This window comes from Puma concolor, chromosome B4, assembly GCF_028749965.1.
Source record: "Puma concolor isolate L17-30 chromosome B4, mPumCon1.1.hap2, whole genome shotgun sequence".
NCBI classification, from domain to species: domain Eukaryota; kingdom Metazoa; phylum Chordata; class Mammalia; order Carnivora; family Felidae; genus Puma; species Puma concolor.
In genome coordinates, this window is record NC_141673.1 from 115342084 (window position 1) to 115358136 (window position 16053).

A 16053-nucleotide genomic window follows, 5' to 3' on the forward strand; every position below is an offset into this window, starting at 1 on the left:
AATTCTAGCTCCCAGGTCCCCAGCCTGAGTTTTCAGAACAGAAGATTCTTCCTCCGATTCCTGTGAGCGTGGGGAGAAGGGAAGCAGGAAGGGCACAGAGTCCTGCTCTGGGGCGCTTTGCACCTCAACTAGTTTAGAGAAGCAGAGCTGCCTAAGAAGCTGGGGCCAGTGCCAAACGGCCCCGTGGTGAAGGGGCACTGGCAGGGCCGCAGCCTGAGAAGAAAGAGCCCAGTCCTTGCTCTTTCTGAAACTCTTGTCCAGAGAGTTGGCTCTGGCAGGCCTGGTCGCCTGAGGGCAGCCGTGGCCCTTGACTTTGTCCTCTACTGTCCCCTGCTCGCGCCACGAAGTGGAGAAGCACGTGGCCTCTGCCATGCTTGTTTCCCTAGTCACGTCCATCTGTACTCTGAGAAAGGTGGCCCCACCAAGGAGGCTCCTGCGAGGCCATCGGAGACCAGAAGGCAAGCCTTTCAAACAGCGCTCTGACCACCAGCCTTCGGGCAGGTGAAGATTAGTCTCCCCATTTTACTGGTGAGACCACTGAGGGCCAGAAAGGGGAACCAACGAGCTCAATGATGTGGTCAAGATGACGCATCTCAGAAGCTACCAACGGGTAACACCGGATTCACTCTGGAACCGCAATGATCAAACCTACCAGTTATCAAGCATCTTTTAAAATAGCGTGATATTTCTTTCTGAGTAGAGAAACAGTACATTGTGGAGCTCTGTAGCACAGAGCCTGCTTTAGGATTCTCTCTCTCCCTGTCTCTGCCCCTCCCCCACTTGTACTGTCTCTGTCTCTCTCAAAATAAATTAATACACTTAAAAAAAGAAAAATAGTACCTTGTCATTTTAGAAACTGTCAGAAAAAAGAAAATCAAAACTGTCCATTATCTCGTCCCTTGGAGGCAACCCAATATTTACAATTTAGTATATTATATACCCTTTTTCATGGACATACTTTTTACATCACTCCGTTCATGCACATAAAATTTTTTGCAGTGTGCGTTTCTCACTTAACATTATAAACATTTCCCTGGTCATCAAAAACTCTTTGTAAAGATGGCTTTTCTAACTACGTACACTTTGACGTCATGTGAAACTTTTCTTAAATATTTCCTTGTATAATAGTTGCTTGATTCCAATTTTCTGCTACTACAGATAATTCTGGGCTTAACATTTTGGTCTAAGATTTTTCTGCTCATATTTGTGAAATTTCATAATATAGATTTCCTCTAATCTCCTCTATGGAATTGCTGGTCAAATGATGTGAGCACTTTGAAGGTTCTTGGTAAATTGCTCTTCAGAGGAGTTGTGTTCTTGTATACACAGCTGGTGCCTGTCCCACTCACCCTCTCCAGGTTAAATGCGATCATTAAAAATTTTAAAAATACTTGGGGCGCCAGGTGGATCGGTCGGTTAAGTGGCCGAATCTTGACTTCGACTCCATTCGTGATCTCATGGTTGTGAGTTTGAGCCCCGCATCAGGTTCTGTGCTCACAGCGCGGAGCCTGCTTTGGATCCTCTGTCTCCCTCTCTCTCTGCCCCTCCCCCCCCCAATAAATAAACGTTAACAAATCAAAACAAAAATTTACGTTAATAAAATGATGAAAGGCCATCAACATCTTCAGTCCTGATTTTCTCTACGGCTTCCCGTCCATCAGTAGGTTGACTGATAATGACTACATTTTGGGGGAGAGTCCTATATATCAGACCCTGTGCTAAACACCATATATGATTTATCTTATGTAATTGTCTTGGCACCCCGGTCAGGTATTATTATTGCCTTTGCTTTGAAAATAAGAAACTTCAGACACAGCTTAAATGAGCTCCCCAAAGCGCACAGTGAGTGGTGAGATTGTCTCCTGTACCTGGCTCTGACCACCGGTCCTGAATGCCAGGTGAACTTGGGGCCAAGCCTGGGCTGCCTGCCCTGCATGGATCTCATTCCTGGTTCTGAGTGAGAAACCCGTGACCAACTTCCTACTTGATTGCATCATGGTGAGGCCAAGGGGTAAACCTGACAGGATCAAACTGACAAAACGATAATATATTCAACTCCACAAAGAGTTGAGTTTCAAGATGTGCCTGCAGGATTTGAGAGCAGCAAAACATTGTTTTCTCCCTTAAAAGCTTACTGGTTGAGGGGTGAAGGTCTTTCCCTTAAAAGCTTACTGGTCGAGGGGTGAAGGTCAACACAGAGATGACTGATCTATGAGGTAGAATACGTATGGGCCTAAAAAGAGGTGAGATATGGGGCGCCTGGGTGGCTTAGTCAGTTGAGTGTCCGACTTCGGCTCAGTTCATGATCTCGCGGTCTGTGAGTTCAAGCCCCGCGTAGGGCTCTGTGCTGACAGCTCAGAGCCTGGAGCCTGCTTCAAATTCTGTCTCCCTCTTTCTCTGCCCCTCCCCCACTCATGCTCTGTCTCTCTGTCAAAAATAAACAAACATTAAAAAAATTTTTTTTAAAAGAGGTGAGATTTGGGGATCTTGGGCATTCAGAGAAAAGAATGATGGCTGACTGGGGGGTTCCACTGAGGAAGGTCCCTACAGGGTGAGGAGAATTTCCTTTGGCAGAGACGGCAGGACCCCAGACAGAGGCTCTGAGTGGTCCACAGGACGGAAAGGTGTTGAGCGGTGGGCGTTCCAGGTGGGAATGAGGAAAGGTGATCTGAAGGGTTGTGGCTGCGAAAGGCCCGGTATGTGCTCTTGAGATGGGCTGCAGGACCACAGGTTGTATCCACACCAGGGGGACGATGTCAAATGCCGATGGGCTTGGAGGGCAGATCTTGAATTCAGGAGAGAGAGGAAGCCTCGAACCGGGGAGACGGGTGTGGGAATGGAAGTGAAACAACAGATCGAAGAGAGTTTATGGAGTGTAGTTTGCAAGACTGGGTGATGGGCTGACAGAGTCATTTGTGATTGACTGAATCCCTGAGCCCCCTCTTTCCCTGCCCACCCCCATCACTGGTTCCATCTCTGTAACACATCCGAGGGCATCAGTCTCCTACAGCTCCCAGACCACCACCGTGACCAGATCCCCACCATGGCTTGTCCCCTTCACTGCTGCATTCACTCCCAACCGACTTCTCAGCTGCCTCAGTGGCTGTTCCCATGCCTTTTCCTTCCCGTGGCCACAGTTGGGGGATCTTGGGACTTGTTGTCTGACCCCACACTTTGGAGAGTGAAAGGAGGCATTATGAATAATTACACCCAGCAAAAGGCATAAACCAAGACTGTTCTGGGCAAACCCGGACATATGGACTAGTGTAGCCAGAGGGATCATTAGCAAATGTAAGTTACACCACAGCCCTCTCTTGCTTAATGGCTTCCCTCCGCAATGAGAATAAAGCTTCCTTGTCTCCCCCCATGCCCAACCTCACCCTCCTCTCTCCTTCTGCCTGTGCTCTGGCCACACATTAACTTCTTTCAGTACCAAGAACTTACACCTGCCAGTCCTGGTGCCCGAACAGCCTCCCCTAGAACTTCATGAGGCACCGCCTCCCTCCTTTCACGCCTCTTCCACATGCCCTCACAGACGCTTCTCGTGATCTTGCAGTAACTCCCATCTCCAGGTGGTTCTCCAGCACTAATCACTATCTGAAAGTAAGTTATTTACAGATTTCCCGTGTTGGCTCCAACTTGTAAAGAGCTTGGAAGTTGTCACTCCAATCCGCACGGCGAGAAACTGAAAATGTATGACTTTTCTTTTGTATGTATTAGAGAACTGAGGTTGCTGGGTGAGCCCCTGCCAGGGAATCTACAGAGAAGGGTGAATCCGGGGTCGCAGCCAAGAGCTGATTCCCTGGGGCAGGAGCCCCCCAGACCCATGAGCTGGCAGGAACACTTGACTGGTCATTTTGAAGAACTGCTGGAGGCCAAGTGTGGTCTAGTACAAGAGCAACAAATTCCTGGGGACTGCAGTCTGTGTAAGACCCCATACTTTCTGCGTTTTAGCTCTAGGAATTTACCAGGTTCTCCTGGGGAAAACCTGGGAAAGGTCCCTGGCTCTGGCTGGGGTAAAGAAAGAGCCATTCTTGGTGACCTTACTAGAACATTCTCCATACTAAAGTCTGCCCTCAGGGGAAAGGCAGCTCTCCCACCCCACCTCCTCTGGCCTCCCTGCCTCACCACTCAGGAAGACTACAGACCAGAAGCACATGCCCACTAATGGGCAGAGATTTGATCAGAAGATTCTAGCACTCTCCCCCTTCTCTAGACCAGCAGGGCCAACAGGGCTCTACATACGAATGGTAATATAATAACCATATCCTAACATCCTCCTCTCTGAGGAGGAGTACTTAGGGAAGCCCAAAGTCAAGAAGAAAGACAAAAAGCAAACCCAAGGATACTAGAGTGTCTGGAACTTATAGCTACAGAAGACATTAGACAAATCTGCCACCTCCTAGGCAGATTATCAGAAATCCTTGCATAAGAGGCCTCTTTATCTCAGTTCCTATTACCCACGACAGCAACTCCTGCTTTCAAGAAAAAAAAAAAAAAAAAAAAAAAAATCACAAGCCCCACCAAAAACCAAGGAAACATATGGTCTGAAGGGACAAAGCAAATATCAAAACCAGACTCAGATAGAACACAGATGTTAAAAATTATCACTCAGGGAATTTAAAGTAACTGATTAATTTGTCAAGGATTCTACTGGAAAAAGTAGACCACATGCAACAACAGATGGGGAATGAAAGCAGAGAGAGAAGGAAGGCTCAAAGGAGATGCTGGGCATTGGAGAATGCCTTTCATGAGCTCCTCAGGAGACTCGACAAAGCCGAATAAAGAATCAATGAGCTCGAAGATCCATTAATACAAGTACAATGGAAAAAAAAATCCAGAACATCCAAAAACCGTGAGACAATTACAAAGTGACAGAAAGACATATGATCGCAGCACCAGAAGAAGAAAAGGGAGAACATTCAGCAGAACAAATATTTACAGTAATAACGGCAGACAGCTGCCCAAAATTAATGTCGCACAGCAAACCACAGATGCAGGAAGCTCGGTGAAATTACACCAAGTCCCTTCATGCTTATGGTTTGTTATGAGCACCCCCCCCCCCCCACACCAGGACGCAAGCTCCTTGAGAGCATCCGCCTTGTTCTCTGTAGACTCTGGAGGCCAGATGGGGCCCAGCACACAGTAGGTGCACAGTAAATATTTACTGAATGGATGAGCGAGTCAGATTGGTTTTGAGCCAATGTACCTGCACAGAGGCACCACAGGTCACAGGACTGTGATGTCCACGTGTCTCTCTGTTGGCCCTGGCATCCTTCATTTAGTCCACTAAGAAGCCTTCTGATGAGCAACAGTAACCTGCATGGTGGAGGACCAGGTCAGCCCCGCTCACCAAGTGTCCCCGCGGCCTGAACATGTGACCCATGATCTGCTAGGTTCCCCTGCCATCACACCGGCTTGGACCACCGTCACCTCCTACCCAGGTTACAACAGCCTCATGACCCATCTGTTATTCTAGCTTTTGTGCCCTCCAACCCACTCGCCACACTGCGGCCAGAGTGCTCGTTATCAGTCACATTGATCCGTTTTCTCTTCTCCAAATACTTCAGTGGCTTCTCACGGCATTCAGGATAGAAATCCCAATTCCAGAGCATGGCACATGAGATGGTCCATTACTGGAGCTGTGTCCTCGCCCGACTCCCAGCTGGCTCCAGTCCCAGGACCTCCCCCTTCTCACCCTCAGCCCTTTGAAACCACTTGCAGTTCTCCACGGTGGCCCCTCAGAGCTTCGGTGCTGATTTCTTCTGCTTCCCCCTTCCCACCCCACCCCCTGCACCCGGGGAAGGCACTCACCCTTCTGGCTTAGGTTGACGGCCATTTCCCGTGGAAGCCCTTGTGTCCCCCACACCCCAGTCTGAATCTGGTGCCTCTTTTGTAAGCTGGCCCTTCTCGTATCATTTGTCACGTAATGTTAACTATTTACTTACGTCTTTGTCCCACTAGAATGTAAGCTCCCCAAGGGAGTACTAATTATGCAGAACTTGGACATGAAGCACAAAGATAGATGCCTTCTTGCCTAATAGCGGTCAGGGCCTCACCCACTAAGCCTGCCGGCCACATCTGCCTCTTGAGGGAACGCTGTCTTGTCTGATCACAGCTCCCTGTTGATTAGGGCCCAGACTTTTTTTTTTTTTTAGGGCCCAGACTTTAATACATGTTAACCTGGAGGAAATGGAGAAATTGCAAATGATTTTTGTCCAGTAGAGGTGCAAATGGTGGCTGACTGGTACAGAGGAGGAATCGCAAATGGTAGCAGTTTGATTACCCTATGGGACGTAAACCGGTTTTGAAATCGGATTCCCTCAGTCCTCCCCCACTATCTTCCCTTCTCTGTATGTACAGGAACATACATGTGTCTGCGTATACATGTTTTGTTTTTTTTCCTCCTAGACCGCCCAAACTCACATTACCATCCTGTCGCGGGCTTCTGTCATTGACCATTTAATGATTGAAGTCTTAGGCATGTGTCCCAACAGCTCGCAGCTCTGTCACCTTCAGAGAGAGGCTGCTGCGTGGAGTGGGGGTGGCCGAGAGCCTCTAGGTGCGGTGCCTTCTGAGCCCTCCTCCGCTTTCAGGCCATGATCAGGTCCGGCCAGTGACCCAGCCCCGGGGTGGGGGCCGGGCCCGGTTTCGGCCTCAGTTCGAAAGAGCTGCCTATGCTCCAGGGCTCCTCACAGGCAGGTCCAAACTCTCTCAGTGCCCTCCTCAGGCTGAAGCTCCCTCTCCCGCATCCTCCCTCCCTCCCCGGGTGTCAGCCCCCATCACCAGCGAAGGCTCCCTCTGCTTCCCCCCTGCTCCCTCTGTTTTCTTAGCCCCAATCAATGTTTCTCCCAGTAAATATCTTGCATGTCTAACCCTGCTTCCTGGAGGCCCCAGAACGTCACCTGTGTTCACCACGTGACTGTATGTAGGTTTCGTGTGTTGAAAATTACGCTTTGCCAGTAAGTCCAAGGCAGTCATTTGTCCCATTTTAACGTGCCCATCTAGGATGGCGTTTATACCAGTGGCAGGTGCTCAATAACTAGGTGTAGAACGAATGAACGTGGGAGAAAAGGATTCTGCTTTTAGAGGCACGTGTGCCCAAGTGTAACACCACCACAGTCTTGGTCGCCCGGGGGGCCCTGATCTGAAAGTAAAGTGGGCCATGTTGCTGGAAAGCCACTGGAGATGCCTCTGGGTCACCTTCCCTCTGAGCTGGTGTGGTGTCTTTCCTTTGAAGTGCCCGCGTCTCCCACATGACCTAATTCCTCCTCACAGTGTCCATGCCAGGGCAGAAAGGGGGAAGGCGGGTGACAGGACGTGAGGGAACTGACCTGAGGAGGAGGGATAAGGTGACGTGCCAGGACAGAGAGAAGCTCGGGACACAGAAGCGTGGCGGGCCCAATGGGTGCCCGGGCCAAGCGCGTGGGTGGGGTGGTCACAGCCAGCAGGCCGAGTGGGAGCCTGGCTCCTCAGGGCCCCGAGAGGCGGGCCTGGGAATGGAGTGCTAATTTGAAAACTCTCTCTCATCGTCCTGACACGCATGGAATCGATGAAAACCTGTATTTAAACTCATTTTTCTGATCACGCCATTTTCTCTGGTTGTTCAGCAAGCTCAATAGCCGATTACGAATCATCCCCCAACTGTGACTAATTAAATATTTGAGAAATGGAATTTAGCACTTTTCATGTGTAGAGCGCTTTCCTGACATTAACTAATTGAGTCTAAGAAAGAAAGGTACCACCTTCGTTCTGTAGATGGCAAAACTGGCAAAGGGAAGAAGAAAAAAAAAATGTGTGTACAGGGGGAGGGATCCTTCGAGCAAGACTGTTCTGGCCCGCAGAACCCCCAATCTTTGGGAAGTCTGGTTTGTGTCATTCTCACTGCTGGTATCCCTGCAATGCTGGCCTCCCTGGATTTGCTTCTGGAAACGTTTCTGGAGCCCCACACGGGGACTCCTCTCCCAGGATCACTGGATTCAAGTTCTTTGTGCTGGAAACAAATTACGAGTGAAGGTGGGGTCCCTCAGCGTCAGCTAGGGTCTTGGGGGGAAGGTCTTATCCCACCCCAGCGCCTAAGAACTGGCGCTTGCTTCGGAGGTCAGGACCCAGGCAAAAGAAGGGCCGCTCCTGGGGCTCCTCCAGGGTTGCTGGTGAGCAACAGCGCCACCTGCTGGTGTCACAGCTCTTCTCTTCGCCCCGCTGACTGTGGGCGACCATCAAGTTTTCCTCTGTAATTTCCATAGTTCCTTCTCCCGCCAGTCCCAGCTCTGAGTTCTGGCTTCTTCAGCTGGAGGAATGCAGCGGACAGGCTAGTTCAGAATCCACAGAAATCGGTCAGAGGACCACGTGGACATAAACAGCAAACATCTCGCCCTGGATTAAAATGAGTGTTAATGAAGAGATTGAAGTCTTGCTTGACTAGCCATTGGGAGTGAGGCCTTAATCTACCTCCGGGGAAACTGAAGACTGTGCCCGGGAGGGGCTGGGGGAAACTCTTTGCCCGGTGTGGGTTTCGGGGGACTTGTCTAGAGACTGTTTTCTTCCTTAGGCTGTGTGCTTGTTTGGGGGTGGCAGGAGAAAAGGAGCTGACGGGGACCAGAGTTTGGCAGTCGTTGAGTATGGATTTGTGAGGACCCCACACGAGGCATTTGGTCATCCTGCCACAGCCCCCACCTGGGTCTCAAAGGTCGTGGCGGGGGTTCCATCTGAATATCTTACTCCCTCCAAGTGAACAGAGATGGAAAATGTTCTCCCAATGATGGAAACCGGTTCTGAATTAATTTCTAAGCCTACACATCCCTTCTCATAGAGTACAAGGTGATTCAGCTTCTTGTCCCCACCCTGCTGCCCAGCGGCACATCAGACAAGAATCACTGCGAAAAACCCTGTCCAAGCCAGGGGACCAGGATTCTGAAGCGCAGTGACACAAAACCCTCTGCGGTCGGGAGTCAGGAGAAAGAGGGGGCCGGTCTCTCTCCCACCACTCAGGGACCATCAGAGTTTGGCCCACGGGGACAAGGAAGTTGGAGCCTCCCCCTCCTCCATCCAGCTTCTAGAAGGGGGGTTCCTGACAGCTCATTGTACCTCCCCGCAACGGGAGGACTCGCCTGAACTGGCTCTTGAGGACAGCTGGCCCATTTCTCTCCCTTGACACAAGCTGGTGTCGTACTGAAGATGAAACTAAATTTCTAAGATGTGTTTGGAGCCCCGCAAACGAGGGCGGTGCTGGATCTTGGCTGAGAAGCGTAATGCCGTGTCACCTGCCGAGTTCCCATGCTGGCAGTGGTGCCACAGTTCCCGGCGGAGCCCTGGCCCCAGCCTGAGCCCCCGGGAGCCTGAACATCCAGGGTGCTGAAGCGTCGCTGGGTTCCCCCTCTGATTTCTCTAGCGAACGGACCCTCGAGTGGTCTGGTTGGCGCCGGCAAAGGCTCTGCCCCATCGCAAGCATCCTTTGTTATTGAACTTCCCTGCGGAGGCACCGGGCTTTGCACATGTTCTGTTCTTCCGTGCAGCCTCATCCAGGGCAGGTACTGGCTAAGTCCATTTCACAGAGCTGAATGGAGCTGAGGCACAGAGAGGTTAAGGAGCTTGCTCAAGCTTAACAGCTGTAAGAGGCACGGCTCGGGGCGGAAGTCTGAGAGGCCCCAGAACCTGTGCTCCTCTTCTGTGCGATTGAGCCTCCCCCGCCTGTGTTGTTGGGTTTGTGGCGCCAGCAGCCCCTCCAGTTAATCTTAGCTTCCGACAGAGATGGCAATGGGTACTTTGGGCAAATCTAATACTTAAGTCACACTGTGGGTCAGAGATGGTGAGAACCGGGATCTGCTTGCTTTTGGCCGAGTGGAGGTGGCAGGATACGGTGGAATCAGAAGCAGAGCCAAATTCAACCTCTACCCTCCGTTAGCAACCGGAGGACGGGGCGGGACAGGACTTCCGAGGGCCCCACCTGTACCACAGGGATAACGAGTGCCTTGCAGGGCCGCTTCCCAGGATGTGATGAAATCACCTGGTGGGGAGGCTCAGCGTGTGACCGCTTTTGCACATGCCTCCTGATGGAAGAGATGATCGTGGGCTTTCGCTGGTCTTGGCTATTCAGTAATAGACAAAAATGGAGCACAGACAACCGAATCTGGGTACAGTCTTGCACGGCCTCTACCATAACTAGGTCTTCCAGCAGCCAAATCCCCATCTGAAGTTTCGCATGCCTCAGTCTTTCACCTGCAAGATGCCCAATCAACCTTACGGGGCTATTCAAATACATACATCTATATATGATGTTCGACACATTTAACATTTAAAATAGCAATTTAATAGTGTGGGATTCAGAAACTAAATATTTTCAATGCAACAGAATAATTTCTTGCCTTTTTTTTTAGTGTTTATTTTTGAGAGAGAGAGAGAGAGAGAGAGGAGAGAGAAAGTGAGTGGGGGAGGGGCAGGGGGAGAGGGAGACAGAGGATCTGAAGCAGGCTCCTTGCCGACAGCAGAGAGCCTGATGCGGGGCTCAAACTCATGAACTATGAGATCAGGCCCTGAGCTGAAGGTGGATGCTTAACTGACTGAGCCACCCAGGTGCCCCCAATTTCTTGTCTTCTAGAGTAGCTTCTAAGATTAAAGCAACAGGGCTACTTCAGGTCCAGGATATCTGTAAAAGATGGCATTACTGTGTAGAAAACCCCAGGCCAGTATTTCCCATGAACTATGTTGTCTGCCGGAGATTTCAGAAATATCTGCACGAGAAGACTGGGCTAGAAAGGGATCTAACAGAGCAACGCCTTTAATTATGTGACTATAAAGGCACAAGATAGAAATGCTAGCACATGGTATAAGATAAGAAGGTAAGTTGAGACCAGACTCAACTTAGGGAGACCAGTCCCCCTTTCTAAATCTTCCCCTTTGGAGCTGCTGCCTGATGGGTTGATGCCTAGCTATCATGAGAAATCCTACCAGTCCTTCCAGGCCTACCCCATGGGACTCAGTCCACGAAGCTGCCCTGATTCCCTCCCCGTCCCTTTCCCTCCAAAGGAAGGCTTGGTTTGCACTGTGTAGTTCCCTAGAGTGGCTTTAACAAAGCCCCGCAGGCTGGGTGGCTTAACCAACAGAAACTTACTGTCTCACAGTTCGGGGTGTTAGGAGTCTAAAATCAAGGTGTTGGCAGGCTTGGTTTCTTCTGAGGCTGCTTGCTCTCTTTGGCTTGCGGATGACCCTCTTCTCTCTACCTCTGTGTCCAAATTTCCCCTTCATATAGCGACACCAGTCCTACTGGCTTGGGGCCCACCCTAATGATCTCATTTAACTTAATTATCTATAGATTATCTCCCAATAAGGTCACATTTGGAGGTAGTGGGAGTTAGGACTCCACCTAACTTTCTTTTGAGGAGGGAGGGGCATACAATTCATCCCCTAACAGACTCCCATTGCATTGTTATTGATACTTTTTGGTAAATCATCATCATTCTCTCCTCCTCCCAGATCCTTGTGGGATCTGAGCCTTGCCATAACTCATATTTGTATTCTCTGGTGAGCCTTACACTGTGCACACACTCAATAAACCCTTGAACGGGTGAGCAGTAAATACATGTGCTCGCTCATGAGTGAATACGGGCCATTGCCAATAATGACAGGTCTGGAATACACAACGTGTGATTCCAGAAACACACTTCAGATGACGTGACCACCACTGCAGTCAGCACTGACCTGTGGAAAGGCTCTAGCCAACGACGAGAAAAAATTTCTTTCCCCCCGGGGACCTGAAATGTCATCGTTGGCAAATGATACTCCATGCTCGCTCGCCCTTTGGGATTCCTGATTCAAAACCCAGAATGGCCCTCCTGCAGGAGTTACAAGTGTCTAGAGGGGAAGGAACCACAGCAGGCGGGGATAGAGGAGGCACAGGAAGACAGGAGGAGGTGAGGCAGGGTGCCTGTTTTATAATCGCCTCCTCGGATGGGCTCTGATGCTAACCATGACTGACAATTTCCAGGAGCATTGTTCAGTAGCTTGATTTTTTTTCTATGGAGAAACCGTGAATCGAAAAGTACCAGTTGGGCTTGTCTGTCATTCCCATCCGATTTTCTTTTTCTTTGCTTCCATATTAGGCATAAGGCTGCTTGTTCAGTTCCATATTTCTTTACCTTTCCGGAGATAACACATTGTGTTAGAACCATTTCGGGGTGGATGCTAAAATGGTGTTCAGATGGCAAAGTTGGGCTTAACAATTCAGTGAGATTTAATAACAGGCAATTTATGTCAATTTCCAGATAACAGAAGTCAGTTCCAATATATCCCTTAAGAGGCTTGCAGAGCTCCACGGCATTTGGTGTCAAAAGCATTTCCCACAGCCGTGGTGAGGCTGTGAAGGAATGTTGGGGCTGAGGCGTCATGGCCACTGCCTCCTAGCACTTCAGCTTGCATTCATTTCTGCTCCTATAGCCCTCTTTTCCGTCTGAGCATGATGGAAAAGCTCAGTAGAGGACTAATTCATTATTAGAGATGAGGGATGCTGGTCCGTTCATCTTTCTTCCCTGCTAATCCTCAGGGATCAAGGTCATACACTGTCATGCACTGTGCATTTGAAGGGTGAGACCCGGGGTGGGGGGTGGGGCGGTGGGGCTATTTCCACCCAAGCTCCACACTGGCAGCACAGTGCTCCTGTGGACAGAAAGCCTCCGATGTGCTCCCCTTGCAAATCTGTCTTTCCGATCTAACTCCTGGGGTATGTCTATTGCAGGTAGTCTGAAACAACCTTGATGTTCCTTCTCTGGTGCGGAAAGAGCAAGTACTTGCAGTGCGATGCATTTGCTCGGTAGAAGTAAGGTAGGGATTTTTCTTCGGGTCAGATGCCATATTACTGTATTCGCTTTTCCATTGTTTGCGTTTGAATCATTACCTTGATCTGTGACTCGCTGTTCTCCCGTTGACCTTCCTAGTCACTGCTGTTAAGCAAGGCCTGTTTTGATGCCTCTGGCCCTTACTCTGGATCAGAGGTCAAGGAAGGCCTGTGAAAACAAATCCCCAGACCCTCTCTCTGGGCCCTAGCTTTCTGCTACTCACTCTCGGCTAGGAATGGGGAACGGTTGTGGGGTTGGTTGTTTGGGCTCCCACAGCTGCTTAGGCCTTTACTCTGTGCCCCGTGTGGCCTCAGAACCTCCCACACACTCAGATAAACATCCAAGAACCAGTGTCAGAGCCCCACTGTTAACAGAAAATTAAGATGGCCAAGAGCAAATGCAACTTTTCTCTTCAAAAAAGCATGAGCATGCATCTCTGCTAATAGATGCAAAGACCAATCTAGAAGAATATAAGTCAAATTACTGACGTACTTCTATTTGAGAAGTGGTGACAAAGACACTCCCCTTGACCAAACTTTAGTCAGGCTCCTCCGAGCCCACCTAGGCCCTGTCCTTGGGCATGTCTTCCTAGAGCGTACTTCCTGCACAAATCCTGATGAGTAGGTTTAGTGAGATCCCTTACCCTTGATATCTGATCACCCTCGTTATCTAATCAGGTTCGTCATTCTCCACCGTCCCCTCGTGGCGCCTGGTCACCCTGGTCTGGCTTCAGCATGAATCCTGTTAGGTCAGTGAAGCTAGAGTTCCCGCTTACTCTGGTATTTCTTTTTAGTAATTGTCCACGGCCATGGCTGTAAACTCCCAGTCTTCCCTGTATTCAGAGTTGGGCCCAAGCTCTCTCCCCTACACCTCATTGCCGTGGTCCCTATGCCGATCGCAATGGTCCCGTACCGTCTGCCTAGTAAGGCAGATCTAGTAAGGCATGACCTTAACAAGTGTCAGGAGTAATTAGTTAGCAGTGGGGACATCTGTGATTTTCAATCCCTAAATTATGTTTGCATATTACTGGCGTATTATGTTTGCAGGTTTCACACAGATCAACCGCTTTCTCGAGATACGTATGCCATAAAATTTAAGGTGCACCTCTGTAAGGTGTACAATAAATCTTAGTACTTTTATAGAGTTGTGCGACCCTCACCCCAGCCCCGGTGAAGACAATGCCCATCACCCCCCAAAGTTCCCTTGTTCTGCTCTGCGGGCGCCCTTTACTCCCATCTCCGTCTCCGGCCACCACGCGTCTGCTTTCTGAGTGGCTTTTCTGAAATCTCATTGAAATGGAATTAAGCACCATGTGGCCTTCTGTACCTGGCTTCTTTTGCTTGTTAATGTTTCTGAGGTTGATCCACGTGGCAGTGGGCATCAGCAGTCCGTTCTCCGCGTTGTTGGATGGTACTCCGTTGCGTGGATGCGCCGCATTGCGTCCTCCACTTCTAGTCAGTGGACACGTGGGCCGTTGACAGATCTGGGCTGTTGTCAAGCATGATGCTATGAACATTCACGCACAAGTCTCCGTGTGCATAGAAGCGTCACTTTTATAATCAGAAACGAAGAAAAACGATGAAAGACCAACATGGATTCTCAAGCTGTTGCTGGAATGCATCCTCTTTTACCCAAAATGGGGAGCTCTACAGGTGGGGCCAAACGTTTAAAACGAGGAGGAAAAGAAGTGGGTCCCTGAGAAAGGATTTGCCTGACCCTGGCCTGTGCATGGCCCCAGGGGGAGAAACAGGGACAGTGGTCCCATTCCTCTGGAAACTGATGGTATTCACACCGTTCCTCCCAAGCCTCTAAACACATGTGACATGTCATGTGTCCCCACTGCAGCTCTGTGTCAATCCCAACACAAACACACTCCCCCGTCTCAAAGTCCTTTGGTTCAAAAGCAGGAAATCTAGGCAACACCAGACCACGTGAATTTGTCGTGTTTAATAAACGTTCCCCAGGGTGGTTTGCTTTTGGAGTGGCTGCAGAGAAAGGCCCGAAATGCGGGTGCAGCCTAATTAGCTGGGTTGCTCAGATTCAGCAATTCAAGTGTCCAGGCCGGGTCCTTTCCCTGGTATGCAAAGGTCAAAAGTTGCGGCTCTGCGGGAAAGGCGTCAGAAAAGCCAAGGAAGAGAGGATCCAGTTCTGTCAGCAGGAAAGAGAGGCAGAAGGAACAGAGGCAAACAGGAAGTTGGTAGGTACACAAGATGGGCACCTCGTTTACAGAGACGAGGCGGGGAGCAGACAGCACACCGTTGGGGGATATTTAGAACCAGTAGATACGACCTCAAAGCGCTATGGGTTGACTCGGTGGTGACGGGCACCACTGCTGACACCTACCTTATCTGTGGTCTCAGCAGGTTCTCTATGGAAGTTCTTCCAGCAACCCGAGTTCCTGTCTGTGTACGTAAGGGTCTGGGTGGCTTTGAACGGTCACCCACGGGGGCAGCTCTGCCTGCCTCTCTCCTTTGGAAACTCCCCTGGTCGCCCTACTGGCCCTGAATCCCGGTTTCTCTTTGCATTCTGCCTACCGCAATGCCACTTTCTCCTTTCTTTTTTTAATGTTTATTTATCTTTGAAAGAGAGAGCCAGCCAGGGAGGGGCAGAGAGAGAGGGAGAGAGAGAGACAGAATCCGCAGCAGGCTCCAGGCTCCAGCTGTCAGCACAGAGCCCGACGGGGGCTCAAACCCACGAACCTTGAGATCATGACCTGAGCCGAAGTCGGACGCTCAACCTACTGAGCCACCCCGTACCCCCTTTTTCTCCTTTCCCTTCTACATTTATTTCTTTGGAAGGTTTTACTCATTCTGCTTTAATCTATCATTTCGAGGTGACTACACTCCTTTACTTCAACACTGACACTTCTCCTACTTCAGCTACTGTAACAGTAATATTAATACCAGCAGGTATCAGCACTTGACAATATTCAAAGAGTTTCTGCTTGATCCTCACCAAGAATCAATCCTATGACGTGGGCGGGATAGCTGGCATTGATTCCTTTTTTGAAACAGAGGAAATCGAGGTGGGGAAGTTCAGAGACTGCCCAATATCACAGAGTCTCAACACGGTGGGACCAGGAGTGGGTTATAGGCCCCCGACCCTGGTGCAGTCCCAGGGCTGGGCACACAAGTGATAAAATTTAAAGCAAATGTGCAGGGGCGCCTGGGTGGCTCAGTCGGCTAAGCGTCCGACTTCAGCTCAGGTCACCATCTCGCAGTTC